Source organism: Malaclemys terrapin, chromosome 7, assembly GCF_027887155.1.
Source record: "Malaclemys terrapin pileata isolate rMalTer1 chromosome 7, rMalTer1.hap1, whole genome shotgun sequence".
NCBI classification, from domain to species: Eukaryota; Metazoa; Chordata; order Testudines; family Emydidae; genus Malaclemys; species Malaclemys terrapin.
The window spans coordinates 116,179,609-116,191,752 of record NC_071511.1 but is presented as its reverse complement, the minus strand read 5'-3'; the positions used below and the strand labels follow the sequence as shown (position 1 = coordinate 116,191,752).

General features: G+C 48.5%; 1 protein-coding gene across 3 annotated transcripts in view; it reads left to right on the top strand.

Annotated features, from left to right (window-relative positions):
* Positions 1-12,144, top strand: part of VWA2 (von Willebrand factor A domain containing 2) — a 75,487-nt gene that overhangs the window by 2,484 nt on the left and 60,859 nt on the right. Inside the window, exon 1 of one of the 3 annotated variants that reach the window (XM_054035793.1) lies at positions 6,336-6,370. The exons of the other annotated variants lie outside the window; for them this stretch is intronic. The gene's annotated coding sequence lies outside the window, so the exon portion shown is untranslated. Of the gene's footprint in view, positions 1-6,335; positions 6,371-12,144 lie in introns of those variants that run through there. 3 annotated transcript variants of the gene reach the window in all.

Sequence of the window (12,144 nt, the reverse complement as noted above, 5' to 3'; positions counted from 1 at the left end):
TGTAGCATAATTTTTCTAGGTCACTCTGGACCCTATCCCTACCCTCCAGTGTATCTACCTCTCCCCCCAGCTTAGTGTCATCCGCGAACTTGCTAAGGGTGCAATCCATCCCATCATCCAGATCATTAATGAACAAAACTGGCCCTAGAACTGACCCCCGGGGCACTCAGCTTGATACCAGCTGCCAATTAGACATCGAGCCATTGATCACTACCCGTTGAGCCCGATAAGCTAGCCAGCTTTCTATCCACCTTATAGTCCATTCATCCAATCCATACTTCTTTAACTTGTTGGCAGGAATACTGTGAGAAACAGTATCAAAAGCTTTGCTAAAGTCAAGATGTATCACGTCCACCATTTTCGCCATATCCACAGAGCAAGTTATCTCATCATGGAAGGCAATCAGGTTGGTCAGGCATGACTTGCCCTTGGTGAATCCATGTTGACTGTTCCTGATCACCTTCCTCTCCTCCAAGTGCTTCAAAATGGATTCCTTGAGGACCTGCTCCATGATTTTTCCAGGGACTGAGGTGAGGCTGTAGTTCCCCGGATTTTCCCTCTTCCCTTTGTTAAAGATAGGCACTATATTTCCCTTTTTCCAATTGTCCTGGACCTCCCCGGATCGCCACAAGTTTTCAAAGATAATGGCCAATGGCTCTGCAATCACATCAGCCAACTCCCTCAGCACCCTTGGATACAATCTTAGAAGACAGGAGTGGGAGCATTACAATACAGAACACACAGAGAGTGGTATGTGGTCTCTGTAGTTGGCAGACTTCATGGAACAAGTGGGTTGAGAACAGAATATATGTTTGGGTTATGCACGCCTGAATTCTAGCATGTGCAAAGTCAGTTGATGGGAGTTTAACAATGGTTTTTAAAGAGCATTTCTTAACTGTTAGAAATATAAAGTTGACTTTCAGCTCAGGCTACCTTGGTTAAGCTCCTAGTGGACTTAGCTGGAAGGAATTTCCCTTTGGGGGCATGCAGTGCCTGAACCTGCGATTTCTATTCTCTCACAGGCTACCCACTTATGTCAGTAGGCGTTCTGCATTAGCACAGACTGCAGGATTGGATCCCTAGGGTTGATTCAGTTTACACTCCATACGAGTCCTGGCTTAAGTGTTAACATGCATCCTACATCTTTCCACAACCAGAAGCAGATCTAGTTAGTGGGTGAGGGCAGTCAGCTAGATGGTTATTGTCTGGCCACCAAGAATTTAGTAGGAATCAGAATAGTTCATCTGTACCGATCAACTGCGAGTGGCTAAACTTATTCTATGCCTCAATGTGTTATGGTGTTATAGGCCAAATATGGAGCTCTTGCCTGTGGTCATAAGGGACACATTCACCTGGAACAAATGGAAATATAGCTCCTGAAGTCTGTTTATAAAAGCATCACACCTATTTTAAACATGCTTGGCAGCTATATTTGCTTGTATCGTCTAGTGCCTATAATAGGAGTCTGGGAGCCATGATTCCTGGGTCCTGTTCTCAGCTCTGCTACAAACTCATTTTGTACTCTGGGGCAAGTCCCCTAGCCTGTTTGTGCTTCAGTTTCCACACATGCTAAATGGGGATAAAATACCTGTCTAAGAGCTCCATTGTGGTGGATAATGTTTGTAAAGGATTTTGAGAGCCTGGAATGAAAGGCGCTTTAGAAGGGTAGAGTTTTCTTCCTGTTTATATTGGTGAGGTTGTGGGGAGGATGACAGGTGAATAGGAGAGGTGAGCTAGAAACAATGAAAATGGCTTATTTGGGACGCTTGAGGGTTTTCTCAGAAAACCCACCTCCTCCGATTGTATTTTTGTTCCTGGTGTCTTTTCTGGAGAACAGTCCCAAATGTAAAAGTAACTATGTGCTGGCTACACATTTGACTTCTGATGTGAATGTACACATATAGCCTGCAACTGAAATGCTCCATGAGCTGAGCAAATCCCCTGTGGTCCTTTCTTGTGTCCTAGTTGTTGGATAACTTGAACAGAGCATCATCATCTGAAAGACATGGGTTAAATCAGCCTTGGCAGGGAGGTTCTCATGGTTGTGAATGGCTTACTGGCTTTTTCAGAGCACGCAGACCGACCAGCTAACCTGATGGAAATACTCATGTGTATGTTTTAAAAACAGTCTTGAGCCAAAGCCCATTGAAGCCAATGGGAAGGTTCAAGCTGATTTTAATGGGCTTTAGCTCCAGGCCCCAATCTTGCAAACACTTACACTCTATGCTTAATAGAGTGTAAGTTTGTAGGACTGGTGCCTGAAAGGAAAATCCCAGACTGGCTTCTAGCAGGACTCTCAGCTCTGCAGCAGGAGGGCGTAGACGTAACCACTCCGTCTAGGCTTCAAAAGGGAATTGGGTATCTTATGACCAATCATTACATTTTATCATATATGCCAAGATTCAGATCATCAGTGCCAGATGCGAGGATCTAAGCTGGTTGCTAAAGGGAGCAAAAGTGGACTTCTTTCTCCACACCCTACGTACATGGTAGAATTGACTGACTTATGGGGATTTTTTCTGTCTTCCTCTGGAATTTCAAAAATTGGCCTCTGGCTTAGGACAGATACCAATCTAGATGGACCACTGGACTGACCTGCCATTGCAATGGTCCTGTGAGCCCTGTTCTGCCATACTTATCAACGATGTATTTGCATTTTAAGGTATGATTGATATTGTCAGGAGCAGCATTCTAATCAATGGCAAAGGCTTTGCATTGCTCAGAAACGACTAGTCGGCTGTCTGTTGCTCCCAATGCAGGCTTTCCAGGTGTGCCGTCTTTGTCGCCTCTCAGATGGCTGCATGGCTTTCTGTGCTGTAACTGTTGCTCATTGGCCTTTGACCTAAGTCAGCATCCTCAAGGGACCAGGTGGCCAATCAATCAAAGGTCCCTCTGACCCATTAGTGATCAGTGTTGGATGGATGTACGTGTTTACCTCAGTCACATTTAAAAGAGAGCGATTGATGCATTTTTAAGAAATAAGGCAGTGTCCCATCTCCTTGCTGACACACAATGCTGCGGTGTGCTGCAAAGATGCTGTACATATAGGAGGCCTGATTCTCAACAGACTTTTACTGGGGATAGTCACTTACACCTATGCAAGATGTGTGTATATCACTTACTTTCCACACTCACCTTGCACAGGTATAGATGATTACAGAAGGTGTAGGGAAGCGGAGAATCAGGCCAGGGTGTCTCCATATGCTCATTTCTTCTGTATGCTTCTTGCACATTGGCCCAGATCTTGCCTGCTTGCTCTTGCAGGAATACATTGCATATAAATGTATTTGGGGGGAGGGATAGCTCAGTGGTTTGAGCATTGGCCTGCTAAACCCAGGGTTGTGAGTTCAATCCTTGAGGGGGCCACTTGGGGATCTGGGGCAAAATCAGTACTTGGTCCTGCTAGTGAAGGCAGGGGCTGGACTCAATGACCTTTCAAGGTCCCTTCCAGTTCTAGGAGATGGGATATCTACATTATTATTATTATTTTTTTTTTTAAATAACTTTTGTGCTGAGGAATAGACCCCTAAGGATATGTCTACACTGCAGGTGGGAGGTTTGATACCCAGCGTGGGTAGACAGACTTGTGCTAGCGGGCTAAAAATAATAGTGTGGCTGTTGCACACTAGCAGCAACTTGGGCTAGCCACCTCAATCCAAGCCCAGCCAGTCTCCTGGGTCCAAGTTTGGGTGGCCCACCCAGACCCCAGGTCTGAGATTGAACGGCTAGTCTGATCTGCCACCAATGCCGCAACGTCCACACTGATCTTTTTAGCCTGGTAGCTCGAGCTGAGCTAGCCCGAGTCTGTTGACCTGCCCTGGGAATCACAACTCCCACTCCTGTGTAGGCAACCCCTGAGGTCTGGTCTATACTACCCGCCTGAATCGGCGGGTAGAAATCGACCTCTCGGGGATCGATTTATCGCGTCCCATCGGGATGCGACAATCGATCCCCAAATCGGCGCTCTAACTCCACCAGCGGAGGTGGTAGTAAGCGCCGCCGACAAAAAGCCGCAGAAGTCGATTTTGCCACCGTCCTCACAACGGGGTAAGTCGGCTGCAATACGTCGAATTCAGCTACGCTATTCACGTAGCTGAATTTGCGTATCTTAAATCGACTCCCCGCTGTAGTGTAGATGTACCCTGAGATTGGAATGTCTGAAATAAAATCCCTAGTCTTGAACAACCCTTTGCAAAAAGCTAAAGGATTTTGTGCCGTGCAGAGTACAGTAATTGCACTGGAATCTCTAGAAGTGTATTCTAGCCTTGGTTTAATAGCTCCTAGCAAGGTACATGACTCAGTCACGTAGATGTTTTCACAGCCTTGGAATAATTATATTGTTTGCCTAGTTTATTTCTTTCCTGCTGTAGCTAGTTTAATCTAAGAGATTGAGTTCACATAAATTGCTACATCCCTCTGGTTCAGGCACTTCAACAAAACATTTATTCCTAGTATCCTGTACTTAGCTATAGATTGCTTCGGGGAGATCCTTATTGCCTGAAACGCTAAAGAAGGGCAAAGTGTTATTTTCACAGAGGAGTTAGATTGAAAACATCAACTACTCTTGCTGGAAGGTAACACTACTTTTATTCTTAGACTCCAGAATAACAACACACAAGAACCCCAAAACCAGAGAGAAACAAAGCTGGCTGCTCCCTGAAACAGATGCACTGCTTATCCCACCTTCCTCTAGGTTGGCTGGCTGCAGAGCTGATTGCTGCGAGGCCCAGATCACACTGCACGCTTCCCTTCAGAGCCCCCTGCTTGCAAGCAGGACCAGGAAAGCCCCTGACAATTAGAAGTGATCGCAGTTTTAACTACACCACTAATATGTGCCCAGAGAGGCCTTACATATATCGGACACAACACAAAGTGCAGATGTTTGTGGAAACGCACCTGCTGCTCAAATGGGCAAAATCAGTAGCGTGATGATGTCCACTGGAGCAAACTGTGCAGTAAGTTCTAGCACAAGCTTTCGGAGTCAAAAAAGGTCCTAAATTCAGATAGTGTTAATTGTTATAGGACCTGATCCAAAGCCCAAACAGGACCCAGCTGGGTGTAAGTATAGACCCGTTTTATGCACAGTTGTCGTCATTTCACCAATAGGACTGCTTGAAAATTTTCCAGCAAAACTGTCTGCATTTTCAGTGGAAAACTGGGGTTTGGCTAAACAAAAATTAGCAGTAAATGTCTCTCTTTTTTTTTTTTCTTTTCAACAAAAAAATTGAAATCAAAACTTCTTTTTTAACCAAAAAGTTGAAAATTTCCACACATGCACCCATTTTCCACCCAACTCTATTCGCCAGCCACTTAGAGCGGGCATATCTAGGGTGGTGCCATGGTAGTTACTTGACAGTTTGCAACCATGCTATATAGCCGTTTCGGACAGGAAGTGAAGAATAAGCATATACAATTGAAACTAGATCAGAGAAGCTAGAAATGATGGATCTACCAGATGTAAGCAGAGTCAGGATGAGGTCTACCCTGACATCTGGTGGTGAATTATGGCAAGTGTGAAAAAGAACTCCAGGGGTTGATCGTTTGCATAGGCACACCCACCCGCCTGGCATGAGACAACAGCAACTGATAGTGGTTACTTTGGATGGGGTGGGATCCCCAGTTTCTCTGTTATTGGGGCAGGAGGAATAAAGTGTTGTTATCCTGATTAGGTGAATCAAGGACAATGAAACTGTTTTATGACAGAGGGTCTCACCATCACCTAAGTAGCTCTCGCTAGACAAGGGACATGGGTTCCACAACCCAGTGAATTGAGAGAAGATGGGGACAGGTATTTGTACCTGATGGTATGGGCCCCCTTCGAGGGCCTGAAACACCAACTGCACCACCTCCTCTCTCCACTGTTGAATGTAAGAGCTAACTATGATTCCATTAGGAGTCTAGTTACAGACTGCTGAGCTGAATTCACTTTGGGCCAATGGTGCACCAGCACTGGAGCTCCCCTACTATGAGTTGAAATCACTAAGAGCTGAAATCACAAAAGAGCTAAAGTTACTAAGAGCTGAGATCACTGAGTGCTGTGTTAACTAGTGGGGGAGCCTGAAGCTATATTGCTAAGCGGCTGGCAGAGCAGTTTGCGGGGACGGCTGGAGGAGCAGCACGGAGCCTTGTGGGGACGGTTGGAGGGGCCCAAGGAACGGCGAGCGGAGCCGTTTGCAGGGACAGCTGGAGCGGCTCACAGGTCGGTGAGTGGAGCTGTTTGCAGGGACAGCTGGAGTGGCTCACAGGTCGGTGAGTGGAGTGGAGCAGCTCGTAGAGCAGAGCAGTTCGTGGCACGGCAGGAAGTGGACTGGCTCGTGGCGAAGACTGCGGCGGAACCCCACGGAGAGACGGCCGGTCGGCCTCGGATCACGTAAGGTGCCCCTTAACACCCTGTGTGTCCCCCTTTTACTCTGGGGCTGCACTGACCAGGGACAGAGACTTTGGGGGTTGTTGGACTTTTGGGACTTTGGGTGGTTGCTGAACCCAAGAGACTTTGGGGGTGTTGGACTTTGGGGACTCTGGGTGATTTTTGGGTTGCTGGATTCAAGAACCAAACGGAAAGGACACGGCCCAATTTGGTAGGGTGGGTCTTTTGCTCATGGTTTGTGTTATGAATCCTGTTTGTGGTGTTTTTTCCAATTTAATGCTGATGTCGTTTACCTCATGTTATTAAACATTTTCTGCTACACTCAGACCCGTGCTTGCGAGAGGGGAAGTATTGCCTCTTAGAGGCGCCTAGGGGGTGGTATGTAATTGTCCCAGGTCACTGGGTGGGGGCTCGAGCCGGTTTTGCATTGCGTTATTGAAACGGAACCCCTAGATACAGAACCCGGCCCTTGTTGCTGCCAACTTAGATGGGCAGAAGGGTTACAAATATATATATATATATTAACCATTTTGAAATGTCAAAGTGACTCCTAGCAATCTTGGAGTCCTTTCCTTTCACAGAAGTGTTACTGTGACCATTGGAGGAGAAGAATGCAGCAGAACATGTTAATCTCTTAGTTGTGTAGTTGAGGTTGTGGAGCTGCTGGCAGGCGTTTGGCATTGTGGAAAGCTGCCATGAAGGAGTGTCTGTTGGGTGGCTGTCTTTTTGAACTGAATTTCTGTTCTTCCATTGTTGCCTGTCGTGAGCAAATACATGCATTTGTGTCTTATGTCTGAGTGCTTTTGTTTCTAAGACACTAATGTGGTATTCATCCCACCCCCAACACACTCCCAGGAAAATAGGATCTTAAAATTTCAGGAGGGAACGTGTGTGTCTGGGGGGGGAGGGGGGGGAATGAATCCAGAGGAATTGAAAGGATCAGAATAAGCAGCTCTTTTGTGTCAGCCAAAAACCTAATGGAATAGAGATTGACTGTTTGGTTTTATCTTGGGAGTCAAATCTGCATTTGAAAGAAGACTTCAGTCTACAAAAAATCTGTGCTTTTGGCTGCACTGGGCTGTTGGGTTACTTCTTATTCAGGCCAAATGTTGCGTTCCTTTCAAAAAACAATGCCTGGAGTGAACCAGCCATATTATAGCCCATCCACGGAAGTCTAGTTTGGTTTGTTCATTTGAATAAAAACACAACATAATCTTTTTTTTCTCTCGTTCTATAAATAGACCCAGGAGGGTTTGAGAAACCAGCCTGGTAAGCCAGCTCTTTTGGTTGGGAGCCAAGCTAAGAGTAGGTGGTAATTAATTAAAGCTACTGGCTGGCACTTTCAAGTAAGCCTCTTCATGCCTCAGCACTGATTTAAGAGGTTCGGACTCAGACGTTGGGTTTGCAATAAAGCAGTGCACAGTATTAACCATTTTGCTGACATGGTAGTAATGGTGAACTTTAATGGGTATTTTATTATGGTTTCCCATAGTACCACAGAATGACCACGCTATTTCAATAGAAAATCAGCAGTGGGTTACATGAACTGTAAGCTCTATTTTTCCCCGTCTCACAGAAACACCTGCTCAAGCTGTGTGTTCCAGGTCTGCATTTTCCCTGAGTCTTGGATCCATTTGGTTCAGCCTATTATAGACTAAGTTCAGCTCTGGTTCTAGATCAGAGGTGGGCAAACTACGGCCCGCGGGACCGTCCTGCCTAGCCCTTGAACTCCTGGCCCGGGAGGCTAGTCCATGGCCCCTCCCCCGCAACCTCAGCTTGCCGTGCCACCAGCACTCTGGGCGGTAGGGCTGCGAGCTCCTGCCGGGTGGCGTGGCTGGCTTCAGATGGGAGGCGCGGCTCAGGGGCGGATTTACCAGCAAACACAGGGTGTCCTGGCGTGGGGCCCCCCAACAACAGGGGGTCCCAGGGCCGGGCATTCGGGCAGCTCAGCACCGGCGCACCTCCCGTGGGGGGAGAGAGGCTGCACTGCGGGGGCAGGGGAGAGCAAGGAGGGAGTCTCACCTGCAGCCTCAGGGGAGCAGGCGGGAGGTGTGGGTGGCGGGAGCGAGGCAAAGGCAGGCCGGAGGACTCAGGAGGAGCACCGGGCGGCCGCGCAGCCGGCCGGAGAGAAGCAGCGCTTTGAAGGGAAAACCACCGCTTCTCTCCGGCTGTGCGACTGCTCCTGAGTCCTCCGCCCATGTTCGCTGGGCCACATTCCGAAAGGGGCTTTAGAGGGGTGGTGGTCAGGGGGTGGGGTCCTGGGGGCGGTGGTCAGAGGACAAGGCGCAAGGGCGGTTGGATGGGTCGGAGGTTCTGAGGGGGGCAGTTGTGGCGGGAAGTGGGAGGGGGTGGATAGGGGGCGGGGGCCAGGCTGTTTGGGGAGGCACAGCCTTCCCTACCCGGCCCTCCATACAGTTTTGCAACCTTGATATGGCCCTCAGGCCAAAAAGTTTGCCCATTCCTGTTCTAGATCCACTTACCCACAGTGTTGATGATTTTGGATCCAGGGTTTGGTTCTGGTTCACTTGTCATAACAAGCACATTTAGATACTGTATTTTACATGTGACAAAAGACACCTGGGGGGAAAAAAACCCTTTACAAATTCAACAGGCTGGATTTTCCAAAACATCACACACTTAATTTGTATACTTGATTCCCATAACTGTAAGCACCAGTTTGGTATCTGTGGGCAAATGACCAGTTTTTACTTAATCCTACAGGATGCAGACATAGGATTGCAAGCGTACAGGTTTGACTGCAGGAGTGGCCAACCTGTGGCTCTAGAGCTACATGCGGCTCTTCAGAAGTTAATATGTGGTTCCTTGTAGAGGCACCAACTCCGGGGCTGGAGCTACAGGCGCCAACGTTCCAATGTGCTGGGAGGTGCTCACTGCTCAACCCCCTGCTCTGCCCCAGGCCCTGCCCCCACTCCCCCCCTTCCCGCCCCCTCCCCTGAGCCTGCCATGCCCCCCACCCACCCCCAGGCTCCTGCACACCACGAAACAGCTGATTGGGAGGTGTGGGGAGGGAGGGGGAGGTGCTGATTGGTGGGGCTGCCAGTGGGTGGGAGGTGCTGGGACCTGGGGGGAACGCTGATGGTGGGCTGCTGACGTATTACTCAAAAGAACAGGAGTACTTGTGGCACCTTAGAGACTAACACATTTATTTGAGCATAAGCTTTGGCAATGTACATTGGTAAATTCTGGCTCCTTCTCAGGCTCTGGTTGGCCACCCCGATACACTGTTTTTATACCAGGGAAGAAAAACTAAAGGCCTTTTGCTCCCACCCACTTCCCAAGCCAACACACCCTCTGAAGTTGTTTGATGCTAACAGGGCTGGTGCGAGGAAGTTTTGCGCCCTAGGTGAAACTTCCACCTTGCAGCCCCCCCGCAGCCCTGTGGCAGCTCCCTGCCCCCCCTCCCCCCTGAGGCGCCCCCCCCCTGTGGCAGCTCCCCCCCCCCCCGAGGGAGCCGTGCGGCAGCTCCTCACCCCAACTGACCTCTGCTCCGCCTCCTCCCCGAGCACACCACCCCCGCTCTAATTCTCCCCTCCCAGGCTTGCGGTGCCAAACGGCTGATTAGTGCCGCAAGCCTGGGAGGCGGGAGAAGTGGAGCAGTGACGGCATGCTCGGGGAGGAGGCGTAGCAGAGGTGAGCTGGGGTGGAGAGCCCTGCGGCAGCTCCCCCGCCTGCCCTGAGGCACCCCCGCAGCAGCTCCCCACCCTCCCGGCCCGGGGAGCTGTGCGGCACCTCCCCACCCCAGCTCACCTCTGCTCCGCTTCCTCCCCAAGCATGCCGCCCCCGATCTGATTCTCCTCCCAGGCTTGCGGCACCAAACAGCTGATTGGTGCCGCAAGCCTGGGAGGCGGGAGAAGTGGAGCGGCGACCGCCCACTTGGGGAGGAATGCTGTAAAAAAAAATTGGGGGCACCGCTTTTTGGTGCCCCCAAATCTTGGTGCCCTAGGCAACCGCCTAGTTCGCCTTAATGGTAGCACCGGCCCTGGATGCTAATCTTGGAGCTGACATTGACAAGCATTTACTGACAAACTGCTGGTGAGCCCATGAGTTGTTTTTCAAGTTCATTTTCTCCCAGCAAGAATCAGGCTGGGCACTGGAGAATTAATTCATTTAAAGTTGAGGTAAGACAGTGTCATTGAAACATTTTTGTCTGTACTCTGTACTGAAGCAACCTAGAATATCCCCTCACCCCTCGCACACCTGTCACATCTGGTAGCAAGTAGGGTCTTGTCCTAGTTTTCCATTGTTGTTAAGTCACGTATGCTTTGGAATTAACTTGTAGTAATCACGCCCTTGGGGAAGAGCAAAAACATAATCTTCCCTTCCTGGCATGTACTGGGGCTGGAAGCTACTGAGGGACACAACAACTTCCTTGCTGAAGCAATGGTTTGTGTTTACTTTCTTTTATTTAAACATACTTTGGACTTGCTAATTTGGCAACACCACATGCGGCAGGGGAGGATTCATTACACCAGTGGCTCTCAACCTTTCCAGATGACTGTGTCCCTTTCAGGAGTCGGGTTTGTCTTGCATACCCCCAAGTTTCGCCTCACTTAAACTACTTGCTTACAAAATCAGACCTAGAAATACAAGAGTGTCCCAGCACACTAGCACTGAAACATTGCTTACGTTCCCATTTTTACCACATAATTATAAAATAAATCAATTGGAATGTAAATATTATACTTACATTTCAGTGTATAGTCTATAGAGCAGTATAAACAAGTGCATTGTCTGTGATGAAATGTTAGTTTGCACTAACTTCACTAGTGCTTTTTATGTAGCCCTAGATCAATTCATCTAGGCAAATATCTAGATGAATTGATGTACCCCCTGGAAGACCTCTGTGTACCCTTGGTTGAGAACCACGGCATTAGACCATGTTTGTAAAGCACTCTGGCATCGTGAGCAGCACTAGAGAAATGCTGGGTATGATTAGCAGTGGGGTAGTATTAACTTTAATTCTGCAATTCCACTTTTCACTCTAGAGCCGCTCTCTCTCTCTCTCTCTCTCTCTCTCTCCAGAGACTCAAAAGCACTTTTGCAAACATTAACTAGGCTCACTGCTGGGGCTGGCCAAAAAAATTTGGTGGCAAGTGTCTGATTTCTGCAGAAAATCTTGCTTTTTTTTTTTTCCTGTCAAAGATGAAAAATTTTCTTTTTTTCCCCCCGTATTTTGATTTTTTTCTCCAAAACAACTTTTTTTTTCTGCAGCAGAAACTAAACCCTTTCCCCAACCTGCTGTACTGCCACCAGGCCTGGGAGGGAAGTGTGGAGTACAGAGAGATTATCACACTGAAATGCAGACACTTCTGGGGTGGAAGCCAGACAATGTTCAAAGCACGTGCAAAGCTATATGGGAATCTGGGGCCACTGAGCCCGTCTCCAGTTGTATTTGATAGAATGTAACCATGTGAGTTTGAGTCCTGGCCTACACTACAAATTTATGTTGGTGTAACTACGTTACTCAGCTGGCCTTTGACATGCTGATCCTGAGAGTTGTCCTGACCAGATAAGGGCCAAAGAGAGGGACCCAGATGACATTGCCACCTCTGCTGGCTCCAGCTGAATCCCAAACACGACCTGGGATGAAGCGGGATCAGACTTTAACAGCAGCTCCAGCCTATCTCAGTTAGCTTCTCTTTTCTGCAAAAGGGCAGTTGGTAGCACCTCTGATACTATCTAAGAGGCTGACAAACACGGGGGCTTTTCAGCCAAAACGCTCTTCGGCCAAAGGGAAAGGGAACAAGGGGTGCTGT